General features: G+C 34.9%; 1 protein-coding gene and 1 pseudogene across 2 annotated transcripts in view; one reads left to right on the forward strand and one right to left on the reverse strand.

Annotated features, from left to right (window-relative positions):
- The window catches only part of LOC149580707 (MLO-like protein 1), a 406,166-nt gene that overhangs the window by 214,671 nt on the left and 169,922 nt on the right, over nucleotides 1-21,573 (reverse strand). The window lies entirely within an intron of this gene.
- Nucleotides 85-19,669, forward strand: LOC149580708 (uncharacterized; annotated as a pseudogene).

The following is a 21,573-nucleotide window of genomic DNA, read 5'->3' on the forward strand; positions in this document are numbered from 1 at the left end:
GGAGAGGTGTTGAGTTTCTCAAGTAGCCAAAGGACACTCCTAGAACACTAGATTATACATGCCATTACCAGTACTAGTTAGACCATGGACAGATTTGAGTATGGCTTTTGTATAGGGATTGTTGCATACACAACGAGGTAATGACTCTATTTTTGTAGTTGTGGATAGATTCTCAAAAATGGTTCATTTCATTGCTTGTAACAAAACTAGTGATGCTACTAGGGTGGTTGAGTTATTATTTTTTGAGATAGTCAAATTGCATGGGGTTCAAACAATCACCTCTAACTAAGATACCAAGTTCTTGAGTCATTTTTGACAGATGTTATAAAAGAAAATGGGAACAAAATTACAGTTTAGTAGTGCTTACCATCCACAAATAGATGAACAAACAAAAGTTGTCAATTATAGTTTGGGTAATCTATTGCAATGTATCGTTGGAGAGAAGCCCAAATAATGGGATTTGGCACTATCTCAAGAAATTTTTTCTTATAACAGATCAGTGAATAGGTCAATTGGAAAGTCACCATTTCAAGTTGTTTATGGACATAACCCTTAGGGTGTTCTTGATTTGGTGCAACTCCCTTTGGGTGACAGGGTCAGTGATGATGGAGAAGCCTTTGCAGAGAAACTCCACCAGTTGCACGAAGATGTAAGACAAAAGTTGCAGGATGACAATGAGCGGTATAAAGCTTCTATAAATGTTACTCAAAGGTATCAAGTTTTTAATGTAGGGGATCTAGTGATGGTTTATCTCAAAAAGGAGAGGTTTCCTACAGGGACTTATCATAAATTAAAATATAAGAAATTTGGGCCCTACAAGATTTTGAAAAAGATTAATGATAATGTATATGAGGTAGAGCTTCTAAGTGGTCTTGATATATCTCATGTGTTTAATATTTCTGATTTGTATACTTTCCATGGTGATGATACCTCTATTGGAAAAGAGGATGAGGTAGACTAGACACACACCATACCCATCAAAAAGAGAGAAAAGGTTGCACAGATTCTAGACAGGAAGACTATTCAGACTCACTAGGGTGACTACAATAGATATCTTGTGCAGTGGGAAGGGTTGGCACCAACAAATAGCACTTGGATTATGGAATGGGAGTTGCAACAACTAGATGAGCCTAAATGGAAGCAATTTGAGGATTGGAACTCATAGGAGCTTTGTTCTTTTCAAGGAGTTCAGAGAGCCATAACTTTTGACTCATATCTGGGTTTTCTTAGATTTTTGTGGGTTTTTTTCAAAATCTATAGTTAAGGTGAATTCTAACTCAACTAGCTCTATTGGGGCCGTTTTGAATTTTTTTTGAGAGCCAAAAATTCCATCTTGACCTCTGAATTTCACTTTTAAAATATCTTAGATGTTTTTTTAATTTTTCTGCTTTGTAATAACTTCAAAATTTCTTTCTAAATTTCAAAGATTAGTTGGCAATTCACATTTTAAGTTTAAAGGGTAGATTTAGGAAACTTCAAATTTTCTTTTGGAGGGTTTTTAGAAGTTACCAAAAATGGCATGTTTTTCCTATTGTCAAAATCTACCAAATTTGGAAATTTTCTAACTTTTTGTAGTAGTTGTTATTTAATGGAGTTAGAGATCCATGTAGAAGTAGTTAAGAGGAACAAAGAACTGAGATTTTGAATCTGTATTGTGTTTTTTTATGAATTTATTAATTTCTCTATGAGTCAAGATTGGCCTACTACATCAATCATTTAAACAATGGGCTCTAAACATTAGTAAAATTGTCTATATTGACCAAGCATTACAATATGGATCGAGTACCCGAATGCCAAATTGATGTATAGGCCAAGTTAGATGGAATAGATTGAGATGTATAGAAAAGACTAAGTTCAAAGGCATAATATTGATTGTGACAATTAGACTCCATCTTGTAAGAATTTGGTATAGCTATGATACCATGTATGAATTTGCCTTAGGGCAAAATTCACCCAAGACCAAGAAGCACAATAAATAGCACAAATAGACCAACAAAGTATGATCAAAATAACAATATGATATTCAAATTCATTGTAATTGATTTATTTACACTAGAGTTGCTTGTATATAAAGGCCTCTCAGATGCATCTAGAATGCCTAGGAATTAGCAATATGATAAGCTTCACAACTAAGCACATGTCCACTAGGAATGAGTTATCCTCTATTAAGCATAGGAGTTAGTGCGATGATGAGAGGATAAGCCTACAAAGGTGTGTCACATAAAATTATGTTGTAGATACCATGTGCTAAATTAGATTTGCTTACTCCTATGTTATCAACATGACAACTCATATGAGTATGGAAACTCCTAGGTGTCTAATGTAATAAATAATAAAACAATGCATTTATCCTAAGTAAACTTAAGTAAAGTGTAAATAATAATTATTTACATTAAACACCTAACAGAGAACTCAACATTTGGAGACCCTCATTTGAGCAGATGAGAGTATATATAGAAAATTTGAAGGTATTTTACACATCATGCATTCAAATGTCAATAATACAGAGAAATTTGAGCAATTCACATAAGTGATTTTAAGGCAAAAGATTGATCAAGTGAAGATTTAAGTTGTGCCAAGTTGTTTAGAACACAAAGTTTCAAAACTCTAATGAGTAAATATGACATCTTCATCAATTGCAACAAAGAATCAAGGAGTAGAGGTAAGTAATGTTCAATTGGTGAAGAATGACACTTGTCCTCTACCAAAATTTCATACTAGTCTTGAGATTGCTATGAAAGGAGACCCAATGGGTTTGTTATCATTTATACCACCTAAAGTCATTATGATCCATGATGTACGGAGTTATTACATATGTAAAATTGGAGAAGTTGGTGATTATGAGATTCGTGAATCATATGAGAAATTATGTGATGAAGGAATAATGAATGATGAATTCAGCATTGTTGAAAGGAAAGGGTTAACTCATGCCCTATATTTTGTGAGGAATTTCAAGATTAAAAGGATTAAGGTAGTGCTAAGTAGAATCCATGATATGAAGTTGTGGCTAGAAAATTGACCTACTGAGATCACAAAGAAAATAATTCACAAGGTTACTAGGTATCCAAAATTGGATAAAAGGAAGACTATGTATTGTATGAGCAGAGAAGAAATTGAGGCTAACACAAAAAATTAATTGAATGGATGAGGGAGTTCTATTTCTACCATCATAGATCCAGTGATTGAGTTTGTAGTGAGAGTTATTTCTCACACATTTTATCAGTTGAGTAGACTAAATAGTGTGCCATGTATGACACTTGATCAAGCATGGAAGATTGTCATGAAGGATCATGAACATGACCTTATTAAATTGTAAGGGGCACAATTAGAAGATAAACTAACATCGACCAGAATGGTGACGAATTCAATGTGTAAGTTTGCATCATTGATTATGTGTATTTTCTTTTATGTTTTCAATTATTTTCATGTTGTTAGCAATATTTTTTAGTGTTGGAATTATTTAGAATAACTAAGAGGGGTGGATGAATTAGTTATTCAAGGTCCAGATGTATAGACAAAACTTTTCAATGCTTAGCAGACCCATATCCATAAAACCTTATCATGCATGCATCCATTAGATCATACAATACTTAAACTTTGTAGGTTATTGTCCTAGGTCAGAACAACTTTGCAAAAATGTAAACATGAAACATAATAGATTCAATAACATATTTGAATCAAGGATTTTACATGGAAATCCAATTTGGGAAAAACCACTAGTTTCATGCTACTAATTCTCACTCTTTTGAAGTGATGCCCTATGGAAGGCCAACCCTATTAAAGGTTACAATACACACTGTCAAATATGACCTAGTTAAAGGATTTCAATCACCTTGATAGGAGTGAACCTTGTTAGAGGACTTTAGACCATTCCATTAGAATGTCACCCAGTTAAAGGATTTAAAAATGACTATTAGGTCAACCTTAATCTAAAAGATTTACTCTAGGCTGATACAATGATTAAAAAGTAATACTAAGGCTTGATCTGATAAAAAATTACAACTTACTTGTAGATTATAGATCTCTATTGAAGTTCTTAGATCTATTTGGCATTCATGCACTTCAACTCTGATAGCTTGTTCATCTTTCAATAATTCATACTCTTAAGCCTTCTTTCTTTGCATGCCAATTGTAGTCACTTCTATTCAACCATTGAATGAAGCAATACCGTAGACTCCTTGTCTTCTTTAGGTTCTCATACATGAAAACCTTTTCTTCTGACCAACTATCTCTATAAATAGAGAATTAAAATCTTTTTCCACTTAACCACAATCATCCATTTTAGGGTTAGATAGGATACAATGAATCTACCCAATTTTCCATTTGGTTCCTCTAGAAACTTATTCTATGATATTCTTTGAATTCACCTCAAAATGGTTTACCTTGAATTCTATACCACTAGGTCATCATAGTTATCTTCTACACACTTCACATAATTCAAGAAAACAAAATAGTCTGCTCAGATTTGTCAAATCTTTGTTTTAACATTGTTTTCTCTCACTCAAAAACTATATTGTTTAGTCACTCGACCAACACTAAAGTTTATTGATCCTTGGCACCAACTAAAATTTACTCGATATATACTAAAAATCACTCATCTTGCACTATTTTTCATCTTTATTTGTCACCTCTTTTTTTTCACTCGACTTTCACTGATTTCTACTTGGCTTGCACTAACTACTTAGTAAGGCTTGATAGACACTTTTCTTATTTTTTCTTCCAGTCTTAACTTGAGTAACCTTTCATTTTAGACTTCAAGTAGATAAATACTACACTATAGTATCAATGTCTTACTTGGTCTTAGTGCTTCTTTTACATACCAAATAACTCAACCTTTCTCTAGGTACTATTGTTATCTCCTCTTTTCAAATCCTCTTCATCAATCAACTAAATGATAGCTTTTAGACCAAAAAGCAATTCTCTCACCAAAAGGTAGCAGGTTTTGTTAGTTTGTGGTGACTCATCAGGGAAGTACTGCACATACTTCATAATTTTTTGGGGTTTAGGGGCAAAACATTTTAGGATGTGGCCAACGTATGGCTGACATATATTGGTTGACATGTTGTAACCCTAAAGTGACAAAAATACTTGTATAAAATGGCTTATAGTTAGGTATCTTTGATGGTGTGTGATGTGAAATTGCTTCTCGTGGTAGTATTGAGCTATATGGGATTATAGATTATAATAAGGTTGTAATCATTTTATCGTAATAATATTGGGCTTGTTTTTTGGTGGACACAACCTAGGGATTGGGTAAACCATGTCAAATCATGGTGTCTTGTGTTCTTCTATGTGTGATTCAATATTTTTTGATATTGGTTATAATTTCATGTAATTACTATTTTTGTTTGTGGTTTAATCCTAACAGGTTTGACATCATTGAAAAAATAATGATTTTTCTATTACAGGTTCTTCACTTCAAAACAATCTTATATCAATAGTTTGGGAGCCAGGAAAACTTGTCAAAGGTAGATTAGTAAATGTACAACTCAGTTGGGAGAAAATTTTGAGAATGTTATGGACATGTATTTTGAGGAGTTCAAATAAAAGATGAGAAAAATAATGAGGATCCCAACAACATTAGTGATGAAACATTACAATGATGTATGCTTTCTAGTAGACATAGATAATATATTTGTTCAACTAGTCAAGCCTAGGAAATCATGGCTTAAACCATTTGATTATAAACTGATAGTGATAGTGTAAGTGCAAATATTGATGTACTACTCAAAGAAGAAATTGATGCAAAAGCATAATCTTTTGGGAGATATGAAGAAGTTAAGGCCAAAATCATAGTTGATATCAAAATAGCTTCAAAACATAAGAAGAGAAAGAAAATGATTGAAGACCTAGAAGAGAAGCTAGGCTCCTAGAGAAAATGAAAAAAACCTTTGAAGCTTACACAAGGTCTTGGTGAAGATGAAGATAAATTTAATAGTGGTGAGAACAAGGAATAATGAGAAGTAGATTAGGGTAAAGCACTAGTAGTGGTCACTCCACTAGCAAAGAAAGCTAAAACTATAAAAATTGAAAATCCTAAAGTAAGGAAGGTTTCAAAAAAGTTAGTAGTGACACTCCTCTCTTCTCCTACAATGAAAAAGTCAAGAACAAGGGAAACAATATCTAGTGTTGAGACATCTACAAAGAAAGGGATAGTCATTGCTACTAAACTAAGTGGCTCCAATTCAAAGAAGAAGAAAAGAGAAGCCATTGGGAGCCAGACAAAGGGAAGAAGACTAGTCAAGTAGAAAGAAATTGAAGAGGAAGATGTAGAGAGGACTGAGTTAGATGAACCAAGACATCATTGAGTCACAACACTTAAAAGATCAAAGAATATTAATGAGGTATGTGTCAGCATTAGAAGCTCTGTAGAATTACCAAGTTTTCTAAAATATGATACATTGAATAATGATGACAAATCCAAAGTAGAAGAGATCATGATAGTTATGATGGCTAACAATAAATTGGGTACTATTGAATTGGAAAAAAAATTTACAATTGATTTGTATAGTATTTAAAGAAATGAGATGGAAACAAGCATTAGACATGGAGAAAAAAATGATAGAAGGCACTTTGGCCAAAATTATGCTTGAATTATCAAAAGATTAGAAGTCAAAATTTTTGGAAAAGTATAGGAACCAATTTGTTCCTTATTTTTATGATTCTTCATAATAAGATTGAAGTTGTAGTACATCAAAATGAACTATTGTGGAAAATTTGTTTTTGTTTAACCACTTAAAGAGTTGAATAGGAGAAAGCAGTAGAGACTATGACCATCAAATATGATCAATGTGGTGAAGAAATCTCAAGTGTTCTAAGCCCACAAGGCAACATATCACCTATACATGCCATCACAACTGACACTCCAATTGATGAGCCAAAAAATTTTGCAAACACTAAAGGAGAAATGTAAGAGATAGAGAATTCAACCAACGAAACTACTATGTAAAATTCTTCCATAAGTCAATAAGGACCAAATATTTTAGGACCTCAAATTGAGGGAAACAAGGAAACATGAGAAGGAACAAAAAATATACTGCCAAATTCTACAATTTCTATGTCAAACACTAAATCTCAGGCAAGACTTAGTTGTGACACCCCATTTCCCACTTCTACTAGATTAGTGTTGAGAAATAGCACTCAAAAGAAAAATAAAGGAAAATAAATAAAGGACAATTCTCAAGATATTAGTTTTAATCTGGATGAAGTCATTGAGATGCCAAAATGGGATTTGGCAAATCTTAGTCTTGATAAAATGGTCATTCTACAATACATTTTGGCAAAGAAAATGAAGCAAGAAGAAATTAAAAGAGAACAACAATAGAAACAAGTATTGCATGACATAATAGATATATTTTTTGATTTTTTTGATGTACAAAATATTGATGAGAATGACCCTATTATTTTCCAGCTAGTACAAATTGTTGAACAAGTAAATGCTTGAGATATTGAAGTGAATGAGAAATTAATGACATGATCAACAAAGAAATTGGAGAATAACATTATAGAGAAAGTCGCTACAACCATTGCCAAGAAGAAGGTAGAGTTAGAGGCATGTGTATAGAATATAGAGGAGCTTGTACACAAGATTATAAAATTGTATAATATCTTATGTGATGTGCCAAGGTTAACCAATGATTTTCAGAAAAAACATACAATGGATTCAAGCTGAAATGAAACAATCAGGAAGCTTAATCTCACAATCAACAAAATCTAGCACAATGCATTACAATAAACTATTATTTTCACAAGGAAAATTGGTTGAAATACAAACAGCTGATAGAAGCATAAGTGCTAAACTAATCTCTATCTAGTCAATGGTTATACCTAATCTGAAAGTTATGCAATATGAACTGAATTCAACAAAGGATCTAATTCAAACAGATCATAATCTTTCTATTGTTGACAGTTTAATTGACTTGGCAAAACAATTGGAATTAAAGATTCATGTCTTGGAATCAATAAGAACAACGTGGGATCATGCTCTTGCCATGATAATCAAATACACAAACCATTTAATGATAAATATAGTTTGATTCCACCCATTCAACCCCAATAATAATCATAAGTGACAAAAAGAAGGGAGAATGTAATACTAATGATTACATATAATGGGAAAATGATGAGATCAGGGACTACATAGGAAGTAGAGCTTAAAAGATAGACATGGTATGACAAAGACATAATAAAAATACTTAGAGTCATGTAATATATGTAGTGTTATATTATTTAGTCAGAAAAGTTTTGAGGTTCTATACAAACTAAGTCATAGGCTTAGGGGGAGTACTCCTATTCTTTGTAAATATGTAAGCATGACAAAGTATTTTTTCCACTAATGTCAAAGGGTGATATTGTTAGTATCTCTAAATCTTGTTGTCTACTAGTGTCTAACACTTAGTCATATATGAGGCAGAGTCAATCGGTTGTCACTATGACTGAGCTACTCTATAGAGCCTGAATCATGTGGAAGACTTATAAATAAACATGTATATACCAAGCTCTATAGGAGAAGAGAATTTTTTTGGTCGCTGAGTATTTTTAGTACAAGTTGAGCCTAGTGAATGCCAAGCATATAGAGCACATAGATGTTGAGTTATATAGTTGGTGTCGAGTACAATTAAGGTTGAGCGATAGAATGAAGAACAATTATGACCGAGCATTAGAGATAGTAAGTTCAGTGCAACATAGAGTAGAATTTAAAGTCTAAAATGACACAAACTTTGAGGTAAATTGCTTCAATATGATATGAATGCAACATTTAATGATTTTAGAGTTTGTTACAGAGGTTGTTACACATTTTGACATGGATCATCGATCCCTATGAGAAGTGAAAAACCAATTAGATCAAGATGAAAAAGGGAAGCATCTAGAAAACTCTTTAGAAGTCTTCAAATAGGAAGATAAAAACCTTATTTTTATAGATGTGGAATGTGCTATCACAGAAGAAATTGTGAAGTGTGCAAAGGAAGTAGAGGAATTAAGTTTTGGATGTTGCATGCATGAGAGAATAAAGACATATTAGATTGGAGATTATATCAAAGATTAGGAGGAGATCTATAATTAGCAATTATAGTGCAGACCAAAGGATTAGGTACTAAGATAGTTCTAACAAATTGAATTAGGACAAAAAACTTAACCAAGTAGTTTTAACAAACCTTTGTAAATATCTTAACAAAGTCCTTACTTTATTATAAGTGTAAAATACTTTCATAAGGTAAGACCTAACATTCTTAAATGCCTTTAATAGGGTGAACCCCTCATAGGGTAGATCATCAGAAGTGATCAAAATTGTATCCCTAACATTTTAAATTTATTACTGCAGTAGTGAAGATTTGTGGGTGTCATCCCCACCCCAATTTTACCTTCACCTTGGAGGGTTTGAAGGTAACTAAATAGTTGTGTTATGTGTTTACATTTCATGCATATGATTGATAGTTAGATCTACTTATTAAAACACTTTGATTTTAAAAGTTATGTTATGCATGAATTAGATATGAGATGGAAAATATGGTGAATAAAATAAGGTTGTTATAAGGGATAAAAAATTTATAGATCCTAATTCAACAACCCCTCTCCCCCCCCCGCTCGCCCCCACACCCCACCCCCCAATATCTAGGCTTCAAAAATTTCACCTCCCATATTAGAGGGAGATAAAGAAAAAAAAAAAAATAATGATCTTGTTGATGGGTGGGCTCCTCCTAAGCCACCCACTAAACCCTCTGATGTATGGGTTTTGATGATTGTGATCCTCCCTTGGCTAGCACTACTCTTGCATGTTGGGCGCTTTTTTTAATTTTTTATGAGTGACTAAATTTTTAGCTTCTAGCCATTTGAACTTTTTTAGGGTGACCCTTGTATCCCTTGACCCCCCTTTTTTGTGAATATGTAACTTTATTATTATATTAATTGAAAGGGACTATTCATAAAAAAATAGAAGTCACATATAATTTTGTGATGGTATTGGAATGGAATTTATTTCTTAGGAAAGCATTCTTCAAAATATTGTGATTCTTCGTGAGTTAAATATGTGATATCAAATCTCCAGTGCATCTTGAAGGCCTCATAGTTTGGCTTGAAATTGGAAAAACAAATTACTCTTGTTATTCAACATTTTGTATTATTAATGGTGAATTATTTTTTTCACATAGGTCAGTTGGATTTTTTATGGTGACAGTCTCTTTATTTCTTTCTATGAGATTTATATTTTAGGCTCACCATATAATATTAGCTACAAAAATATAGTAGTTATTCCTCTCATCTCATTATGGTTCCATGTTCGTTACACTATTTAAAATTAAATATTTTTATTATCAATTCATTGCAAGATGAGAAGCTCAAGAAAATGATTTAATTGGAGTATGAAGGTGGTTTAGGTATAATTTTTATCAAGGTGTTTGGTTTATGCAATTATGAAAACATTGTCATTTTCGATTCATAGTTATGAAGTTTAATAGCTAATGAATACTCTTAAATATTGAAAATTCTACAATAGATCATTCTATGTAATAAAAGATAACTATTATATTTATAGAAGAATGGATGTTGTGTGGGTTCAGCTAGATGGTAATGCTGATGTTACTCAAATTTGTCCTAATTATCTATGTCAACACATTCTTGTAGTAATGGCCTATACTTTAGAAGTGTTGGAAATATTCAAGATATGACAAGTTACTGAGAGGGGAGGGGTGAATCAGTAACTTTTAAAATTTCAAACAATAAAACTGCATACTGATATATTCACCATTCATCCAAGTAACCTACTGTAAGAATGAAACAAAATCATTTGCAACACTTGAACACACAGATTTGGTGACCCAGAAACCTTTCAAATAGAAAGTAAAACTGGGGTGGGGATGAAACCCACAAAGCTTCATTACTGTAGTATGAAGTTTGTCGGTTAAGGCTTACAATGACCACTTCTGGTGATCTGCCCTGTTAGGAGCACAAAGGATTGCTAGATCCACCTTGTTAGAGGATTTACAAACATACAATAAAGTATGCACTCTGTTAGGAGATTTACAAAAGACTGTTAAGTCTACCTTGTTAAAGGATTTACAAAAACTGATTCACCTGTTAGAATGAAACAGTGGATCTGATTACAACTGATTGTTGATAAGATCCGCTATGCTCTGATTCACCTTGATGTGATAGATAAAACTTTTCTGCTCCAAAACTTGACCTTGCTGAATACCTTCACAACTTAGCACACATACTTTCGCACGCATGTATTTCTTTCACACTTTCGCATTTTCATTCATTACCATTACTGTTACATTTGAATGATACAATACATTGCATATATATACCATCCAAAATAAACAATACATGCAAGGTCGGCCAAAACAACAAGTGCAAATCTCTATACAAAGTCGGCCCAAGGTAAAAAAACTCGGGTTCACTGAACTGACTCGGTGTCCTTCTGATACTTGGCGTCCACTGCGTTACTCGGCATCGTCATGCACTCGGTAGAAGTGAAGGCACGGTCCATACTAAACACTTCGAGTAGTTCTGAACTTGGTAACCACTGGACACTCGGTAGAAGAGATGTCACTCGGTGAACACTTCTATCTGAACTGTAGCTCGGTGATCAAAGGAAACACTCGATAGAACCTTGTGACTCGGTGATAGTTAGTTTCCTTGATAACCGTCTGAGCTCGGTTAAATTAATTTCCTTGATAACCTCAGGAGCTTGGTTATCACGAAGTTCTCAGTCAATACTAAGTACATCTTCACTCGGTCAAAACTGATTCCTTTCTTTACCTCGAACACTCGGTAAACACTGGCTGCTTTGTTCACCTCGATCACTCGGTAAACACTGACTTCTTTGTTCACCTCGATCACTCGGTAAACACTGAGAACTAGGTAAAGCTTGGCTTACAAAGGAATGTCCGATGAGAGCTCGGTAAGCATTCAGAATCCAATAAGTGTTGTAACTAATGACAAAAATGTATCATAATGCCAACAATCTCCCCCTTTGGCATTAGTGACAAAAAAAATTATGAGACAAAATTTATCTGACATGCTGATGACTGATTCTGAATATACATAGCTTCATTATATACAACTCCCCCATAGAATGTACATACAGTATTTACATGAGCTGTATATCTCTTCCTTTGTACAATTTCTCCAAAAACACTTATTCACCCATAGTATACATATCCAACAATAATCTCCCCCTTTTTAACAATAATGCCAAAGAATAAAAGAATATATATACTTATATAGAAACACCAAAATGAGAGATGAACTCTGAATGTACCTGAAGAATAAGCTGGAGAGTCTTATCCCAATTCTTTTACAAAATTTTGCAGGTGGAAAGAGCTACTTGAACTTCAGCCGAAAGTTCAATCACATGGTCTGCAATGGAGAAGTTATTATCATGGATTAATGTCTTTGAATGTGCAATGTGCTTCTGCATTGAATCCATGATGGGAAGGATCATGTTTTGGATATCTATCAATGTAGATCGGATCCTTGCCTCTTCTCTCAATAGCTCTGCCTGCTTCTCTGACAAAAATTTGATCCTGAGGTGATGAGATGAGCTTGAACTGGGGTCAAGCTTCAAGTTATGTGCGCTCACCTTCAAATCCTCATCAATTTTATTTAGTTTCTCTCTTATTCCCTTAGTGTACTCGGTAACATCACAAAGCTTAGCAAAAAGAGATGTTACATTATTAAAAGAATTTTTCATATCTGCCAAAACTGAGGTTAATGCAACCTGATTTATTGCAATGTTCTGGGCAATGTGCCCCAACACCTTATTATCAAATTTCTTTGCTGCACACTCAATCATCTTTTCTTGTCCGGAGGCATCTTCATTGAATTTATTAACTGCCTCTTCCAATTGAATCAAAATGTGTTGAGAAGTATCAACATCAACACCTATAGCCTCAGTAATTATGTTCCGGGCATCCTCAATTATCCTGTATTCCTTATCCCTTTCCAATCTTAACTGCATCTGAGTAGCCTTTTTCTCAATAAGTTGACTAGCATACCTCATTTCTTCAATGGTAGCATTATCAAAGTCAATCTTTGGAATTACTATCTCTGTGTCCAAGTCAATGTCGTCAGGAATTTCCTTTCCAGTGATCATAAGTCTTAATGGTTTCTTTTGTTTGACTTCTGAGATGACTGGTTTGACCTTTGGAATAGACACAACAGTAGAGACAGAAGGACTAGCAGTAAAAATTGGGATGCTTGAGGGTTGAGTGCCAATAGGAGTATGTACAGGGTCAAAAATTTGAGTACTGGCCAAAAATGGTGATACACTCGGTAATATAGTATCTAAGCTTACTGTGCCTAAAGTAGATGGCGACAAAATTGTAGAACAAATTGGAGTAGTCAAAATTGGAGAACTTACAGAAATACCAACTGATGAAGATGGAGTCGAGGAGGCCAACTCGGTAGATGAAGAGGGGTGCAGCTCGGTAGACGAAGAGGGATGCAACTCGGTAGATGAAGTGGTAGTCACTTCCACTGATGATACCTGGAGCTGAGATATGGCAGGTGTAGATGGTAAATATGGTGTAGATGAACCTGTTGAAGCTGTGTCCAACCTTGATGATGTCACAGGTTTAGCTGGGGAGTGAGGAAGGGATGCAATAACTGCTGCTGCAATTTTTACCGGATCATCCTCCTTATCTTCCTCTTCAGCTTCTTCCTCTTTGTCTTCTTCCTCTTTCTCTTCCATCATTGCATGCAACTCTCCTGGTGTAACTGTGATGGATGGAGCGCTATCTGATTCATCACTGTTGTTGTTGCTGTCATCATCCTTTATTTCTACTGGGTCTACACTGGGCTTATGTAGATGATAGATGTTTTTCCACATGTTTGTAGCATCATTTACAACATGCTTTATATCTTTGATCAAAATCAAACAAGTGTGGAATCTGATCATCATTTTACCTTCATAGGTTTTCAATTCAGATTTTACCTCTGCTCCAGTGAGACTAGGCCTAAGATTCTTCAGGGATTGCTCTTATATATCTTTTACCGTCTTGGTGGCTAACTCCCATCTTGACTATACTCTCTCCAGTAGTTCTTTAGAGATATGAGGAGCAATCTGGTTCGGGGAGTATTTCCATTTTCCCATTTTGTTAAGTACCAGTTCCTCAATCTGCATTTTCTCTGCATCAGTCCTTGTCTCAAATTTCAATGCCTTGAAATTTGTGATGCCAACTCCTTCTTCCAATGATTTGAGCCTTTGCTCGAATGTAGGTGCAGGCTTGACCAATACAGGTTCCTGAATACCTTTTCTTGTCCTTCGAGTAAATACTGCAGTAGGCTGCTTCTTGGGCTTGGTAATGATTACCTTGCCTTTCTTCTTTGCCGGTTGCTCTTCTTCTGATTCTTCTTCTCCTTCTTCTTCTTCTTCACTTTCTTTATCTTCACCTTTTCCCTCGGTGAGCATAAGAGGACCTATTGCATTTTTCAGTTTGGTCACTTTCCTCTTACCTTTGCTGATGGCCTGTGGAATTTTGATTTCCAGTTCAATTCTGGCCTTTGCTTCATCATAAGTACCAAAAATCCGTTGCCTTGGGTCTACTGGCTCATTTACCAGTGCTTCAATGATATCCCTTGTTTCATCAATATTTACCTCATATGGAAGAGGTTTCACCCATGCAACTCGGGGTCTAATTGCCTGTATGTACACCTTGTCACAGTCAACCATAAAACATACGTCATCTTTATATTCTTCAACAAGCCTAGGAGGAATTCTGAATCGGTTATTCATCCTCTCCTTAAAGTCTTCAAAATAGTTATCCATGATACTATCAAAATTTTCTCCCATCTCTGTTATAAACTCTTTAATCTGATACAAAATTGGGACATCTTTTCTCCATTCTACGGTTCCCTTTGATGGAAAGAATTTTTGTACATAAAATAGTAAACATATTAACAGAGATCCAAATTTACAGGGTTTATTCTTCGATGTCCTTATACTGTCCATGTTCTTGTTTAACTGCTTCAACATTACTTCTGACAGATCAAGCTCAAGATTCTTCTTTACAATTTTTAGGGCCAAATCCACAGCTTCACACGGTACACTATTTAACCTGCTGGAACTATATAACTTATATGCAATAATATGTATGCCAAATTTTAGTTCCGGATCTGTTATAGTGTTAACCTTCAAACCTCTACCATCCCATTCGGCTAGGGTTTTCCTCTGTAACTCATCCCGTCCTAGGGTTTTGGTGGTTTTGGCTTTGCTGAGCATCGAGAGACCCGTGATTTTGTGAATCATTTTCTTGGTTATCAAAACGGGTTGTTCCAACCACAACTGACCATTATGCACTCGACTCAAGATATACCTAATCCATTTGGTTTGGAAGTCTCTAGGCATATGCGCGATGTGAGTCAAACCTTTTGTTTCCAAATGCTTGTGCTCGATTTTGAGAGAACCATTTACACATAACTCTGCTAGGGCATTATCCATGTCCAATGTCCCTATTTCTTGAATAGCACACTTAAAATGAGTGCGAATGTCATTCACGAGGAGTACCTTGGGTGGAATTTGTGATTGAGCTCCATTGGGATTGAGTGATTCAGCGATGGCAGGAACGAGCTTGAACGTAGGTGCCTTCCATTCCGTTCCCTTCACAAGCATTTCGAAACCCTTCTTCGCCTTGTTGCTACTGGTGCTTGCGGATGCCATTGCTGCTCGGTGAGTGAAAAGGTTTTGTAAGAATACTTCGCTGGAAAATCTCTTCAAATCGCTTGAAAGCCCTTTTTTTTGTGTAAATCTCGAATTCGCGGTGAAAAATGAGGTCGAAATCTGCCCTTTTGATGAAAAATTCGCCATTAATGTTCAGTACGGAGGTAGCTGCGATCAACAGACTGTCATCCACTAGCTCGGCTTAAACTTCGCAACTCGGTGACCAAAAGAAAATAGGTTAAACCGACCTTAACTCGGTAAGAGAAGAACCAACCATGCTCGGTAAGTGCAACTTGGTGAAAGAAGCCTTATTGCACCCGACTGAGCTCGGTAAGGTCATGTACCGACCATGATCTTGATGTATCTGAAATACTGATTTGATCATATTTTCATTCTAGGACTGCTTGGGATATTGCTTTGTAGATACAGTCCTGGTCTTATCCTGATGAGTCTTAATTGGAAATGGTAGAGTCACTCACTTCTTGAGTGACCATTCCATCACTTGAATTATCTGGCTCGGTAGACTTAGGAATCCATTGCTGCTTCATTTGCTTCCGAATATTGTCTACTTTGATTTTCTTCTCATCCTCGACTTTCTTTATGTTCATGCAGTTTTTAGATATATGACCAAGTTCTGTACATGTATAACATCTTACAGTGGTATCCCTTTTTCTTAGGTGATGCCTTGCACAGTTTATGCCAGTATGACCATATTCTCCACAATAATGACATCTGCACCAAGTGTTGTAGTCCCAACCAAATATTGCTTTGACAAGTTGTTCAGCTGGATTAAATGATTTGGATTTGCATTGTGATGCCTTATGACCTTGCTTTTGGCATTTGTGACATTTACCTTCAAATTTCGGTTTCTCTTTGCATTCATTGGCTTTGTGTCCATGCTGATTGCAATTGTAGCACTTTCCATTAAATTTGCCTTTTCCATTGCTCCAACATTTGTTAGATGTATGACCTAACTTACCACAGTGGCTGCAAGTAGGTCTTTGATTCTTTTGAGTACCCTGTTTGGAGGATTCACCTTCTTCCTTGTATCCAAGGCCTACTTTACCATTTTGTTTATGAAAGTTTTCTTCATTTTGCAGATTCAATTGATCCATGTCCTTTTGAGATTTTACCATTCTCTCATTGACTTGTTTTTCAGAGATTAGATCACTTTGTAAGCTTGCATTGATTTGCCTTTCAGTAATTAAGTCATTTCTCAAATTCTCATTCTCAGATCTTAGATTCATAATTTCTTCATTTGCATTAGATAATTGAGTTACAAGATTTTCAAGCTGAGAGGATTGATTATTCCTTACCTCTAAGTCTTCAGCTGCCTTGTTCCTTTGCTCCAAGATTTCACATAGCCTGATGGACTGGATTTCTTGTTCCCTTTTGAGCTTTCTTAATTCTTCCTACAGAGATCCATTCTTTTCTAAAAGTTCTTTGATTGCTTTGTCAGCTTCATCTGAACTACTTGATGGTGAGAGATCGTCAATCTTTTCTTCAACATACTGATGGTCATTCATTTGCCTTGCAAGTTCTTTTCTTCTTTTCAAGGATTGTGAAAGATGCTCTTTTGCTTCATTGAGTTGAGCCATGGCCATTTTCAGATCTAGCTTTTCATTCTCAATAGTTTTGTCAAGTCTGAATATCTCCATTGTCCTTGATTTTTGCTCAAGCTGTGAAACTTTTATCTTGAGAACCTTATTGCTCTGATACCAATTGTTGGAAATATTCAAGATATGACAAGTTACTGAGAGGGGAGGGGTGAATCAGTAACTTTTAAAATTTTAAACAATAAAACTGCATACTGATATATTCACCATTCATCCAAGTAACCTACTGTAAGCATGAAACAAAATCATTTGCAACACTTGAACACACAGATTTGATGACCCAGAAACCTTCCAAATAGAAAGTAAAACTAGGGTGGGGATGAAACCCACAAAGCTTCGTTACTGCAGTATGAAGTTGGCCGGTTAAGGCTTACAATGACCACTTCTGGTGATCTGCCCTATTAGGAGCACAAAGGATTGCTAGATCCACCTTGTTAGAGGATTTACAAACATACAATAAAGTATGCACTCTGTTAGGAGATTTACAAAAGACTGTTAATTCTACCTTGTTAAAGGATTTACAAAAAATGATTCACCTGTTAGAATGAAACAGTGGATCTGATTACAACTGATTGCTGATAAGATCCGCTATGCTCTGATTCACCTTGATGTGATAGATAAAAATTTTCTGCTCCAAAACTTGACCTTGTTGAATACCTTCACAACTCAGCACACATACTTTCGCACGCATGTATTTCTTTCACACTTTCGCATTTTCATTCATTACCATTATTGTTACATTTGAATGATACAATACATTGCATATATATACCATCCAAAATAAACAATACATGCAAGGTCGGCCAAAACAACAAGTGCAAATCTCTATACAAAGTCGGCCCAAGGTAAAAAACTCGGGTTCACTGAACTGACTCGGTGTCCTTCTGATACTCAGCGTCCACTGCGTTACTCGGCATCATCATGCACTCGGTAGAAGTGAAGGCACGGTCCATACTAAACACTTCGAGTAGTTCTGAACTCGGTAACCACTGGAGACTCGGTAGAAGAGATGTCACTCGGTGAACACTTCTATCTGAACTGTAGCTCGGTGATCAAAGGAAACACTCGATAGAACCTTGTGACTCGGTGATAGTTAGTTTCCTTGATAACTGTCTGAGCTCGGTAAAATTAATTTCCTTGATAACCTCAGGAGCTCGGTTATCACGAAGTTCTCGATCAATACTAAGTACATCTTCACTCGGTCAAAACTGATTCCTTTCTTTACCTCGAACACTCGGTAAACACTGGCTGCTTTGTTCACCTCGATCACTCGGTAAACACTGACTTCTTTGTTCACCTCGATCACTCGGTAAACACTGAGAACTAGGTAAAGCTTGGCTTACAAAGGAATGTCTGATGAGAGCTCGGTAAGCATTCAGAATCCAATAAGTGTTGTAACTAATGAAAAAAATGTATCATAATGCCAACAAGAAGAAGGTTTTTAGTATAGTTGAGTATATCTTTGTTTCAATTTTAGGACAAAATGAACCTCAAGCTTATTCAATGGATCAAAAATTGTAGCTTTTTAAAAAAAAATATCAAGTTGAGACCAAGAAAAGGAAACACACAATCCAATCTCCTACAAGTTAATTATGGTGGAAACTTCACAATATCAGTTTAGAACATTTAAAGATAGTCTCTAAATAGAATTGAAGCAAGATGAAGTAGTCATAATAAAGTAACTTGTGAGTCCATGTTCCTTATAGTGGACAAGGACTAGGAAAGTTTTTGTTTGTCTTCAAATATTATAGTAGATCTTTTAGAGGTATTGGTCTTAGATGTCAGATTGAAAAAAAAACATGCAAACAATTCATGCTTGGAAAGCTCTTGGGTTTGAGGTTTGGTTTGTTTCTTATGACTCTTAACAGCCAAATGTCTTTTATAGTGGTGTTGATGATAGTAACTTCTATAGTTGGAACTTGTGATACATTCTTGATCACCCAATATTTAAAAACATAAAGAGCCATTAGATGGCACATTTTAGCATTCATAAGAGTCGATAGTGAGAAAATTCTATCATTACTAGGAGCTATGATAATTTTTTGAGGTTATATGATCTTACATGATGAAAATATTTGTAATTCAAGAATCAATCAGTTTAGGTGGGGGATTTTGGAAGCTTAAGTTTAATCCTTCTATTGGAAACTTGGCATTGGCTACATCTATGCACAATGAGTTTGGAGTTTTTAGATGTACAAATGATGGTATTGGACATGATTGACTCACATATGGAAGTAATTAGTTCAAAGGTGATCTATCCAAAATAAATAGACCAGTTCAGAAAGACCACCTATAGAATGATAAAGCTTCCAAGTTTGGAAATACAAACTATTCATCTATAAGTTCTAGACAATGTGATGATCAAAGTATTCCAATCGGCCATCTAATGTGAATTTTAAAATATTGGATGATTTAACTAGTTTCTAGTATGAGTGGGAAAAATGGAGTTGAGGCACAAGAAATTTAAAGGTGCACTTGAACTTATGTGTAGAGAAATAACAAGGCCTTTTGTGGAAGTCAAGTGCAAAGAAATCTCCAAGAGTTATTCTTTTTTTCTATATATTTGATTGACACTAAAAATTAATTTATATGCATTGATAAGTATGCATTAATATTGAAAAAAAGGGTGCATCTAAGTTTTAATTGTATTCTTGAAGTAAGATATCTTCCACGATTAGGACCTTGTTATAAAGATATGCTATTATGTTAGAGGGAGTTGTTGGTGTCTTAAAACATCATGTTTTAAAAATCCCAATGAGAAAAAAATACATCTAAGGGTAGCTACCTCCCATTTACAACATATCTATTTAGACACCGGAGCCAACTACAAGGCTAGACCCTTCTACTTCAGGCTCTACAAAACCTAGGTGGGCGTACCTTAGATTCATTCATATGGTACCAGTGTTAAAGTATACACTTGAATCTAAAAAAGTAGATAACACCCTTAATCTTCTAACACACATAGACGTGAAATAGCTAGAATCATGAAATATAAACTAGATAAGCTAAGTGAGGGTAACACTTTTCAACTCTTCAATAGAAAGGGAAAAGGATTTTGACTTTAAATTTGATTTCAGCATAACCTAGACATGAACAACATAACATTTTGATCCTATAGCTGATCAATGCCTTATCTATAAGGGAATCCCACAAATCACTGGCATCCATCCTTGAAGTTCATTAACACATCTCATGTATCAGGACTTCCTGATCTATCCATTCACCGTGTGAGTTAGACATCTGCATCTTTCTGAATCTCATACTCAACCTATCCCTTCATGAAATCTACAACCCTATTATAGTAAATCAAGAATTTACATGAATCCTTGAATCATAAGTAAAATAAACCACAACATACAACCAAAAATAGAATGCAACTAAGTTTTATGCTCTTTGTTCACAAAGCCCAAAAGATCACAAACAACATGAATAGGAGACAAGAAATCAAAATGAAGATTAAACTTGTTGTTGTATTTTAATCATTTCCTTGAAACAAATACATAATGGATGCATGAAACTGAAATATAAAATTGTTGAATAGACTAGAACTATTTGTATTATTACTACTTGTTGTTCATTACATGAGAGAAATGTTGGGGACGAATGGTTTAATCACAACTAGAGCTCTACTCAATAGTTTGGAAACAACCAACCATTAACAACCCTTGAGAAAGAGAAGAGAAGAGATTAAGAAGACATGAATTCTCAAATTAGATCAGATGCTACCATTTGTCTACTTGGAAAACCCATCTATTGATGAAGAACATCTCTCTACTCTCTTTGTTAATTGCAAATCATATATGATCCTTTGTTGCTAAAGAAAACTTGAAAATATCTTTAGAACTGATAGAAACATCCAACTGAAAAGATGTCAGATCTAATTTTAAGACAAGGACCAAAACACCTGACAAATGACTTCTAAAGGAAAAATATAATTCTCAGAATCATGTTTCTCCAAAACTGGAGTCAAAAACTTCAAGGCATGCCTTCCAATTGACTTTGATGCTCAATGATGAATTTTGCCCATTCTGTCGAGAATGCCTTGGAAATCACAAAATTGCTTATATCCTATACTAGAGAACATTTGTGCATTTTCTAACCCCATATCTAGATAGCTCATCTTCTCTCAATTTTGGCAGTATATTGCATTGCATATTTTCAATAAAAATTGCCCCTCTAGTGCTCATTTGAAAATCCAGGCCCATTTCATGCTTCAAAGATGAAATTGAAAAAATTAAATAATCCTATAGTCTTAACTATAGAAAATTCCTTCAAATTTTTAAATTTTTCAAATTT

This window comes from Cupressus sempervirens, chromosome 1 (assembly GCF_028749045.1).
Source record: "Cupressus sempervirens isolate cs-2001-9-10 chromosome 1, ASM2874904v1, whole genome shotgun sequence".
Taxonomy (NCBI): Eukaryota; Viridiplantae; Streptophyta; class Pinopsida; order Cupressales; family Cupressaceae; genus Cupressus; species Cupressus sempervirens.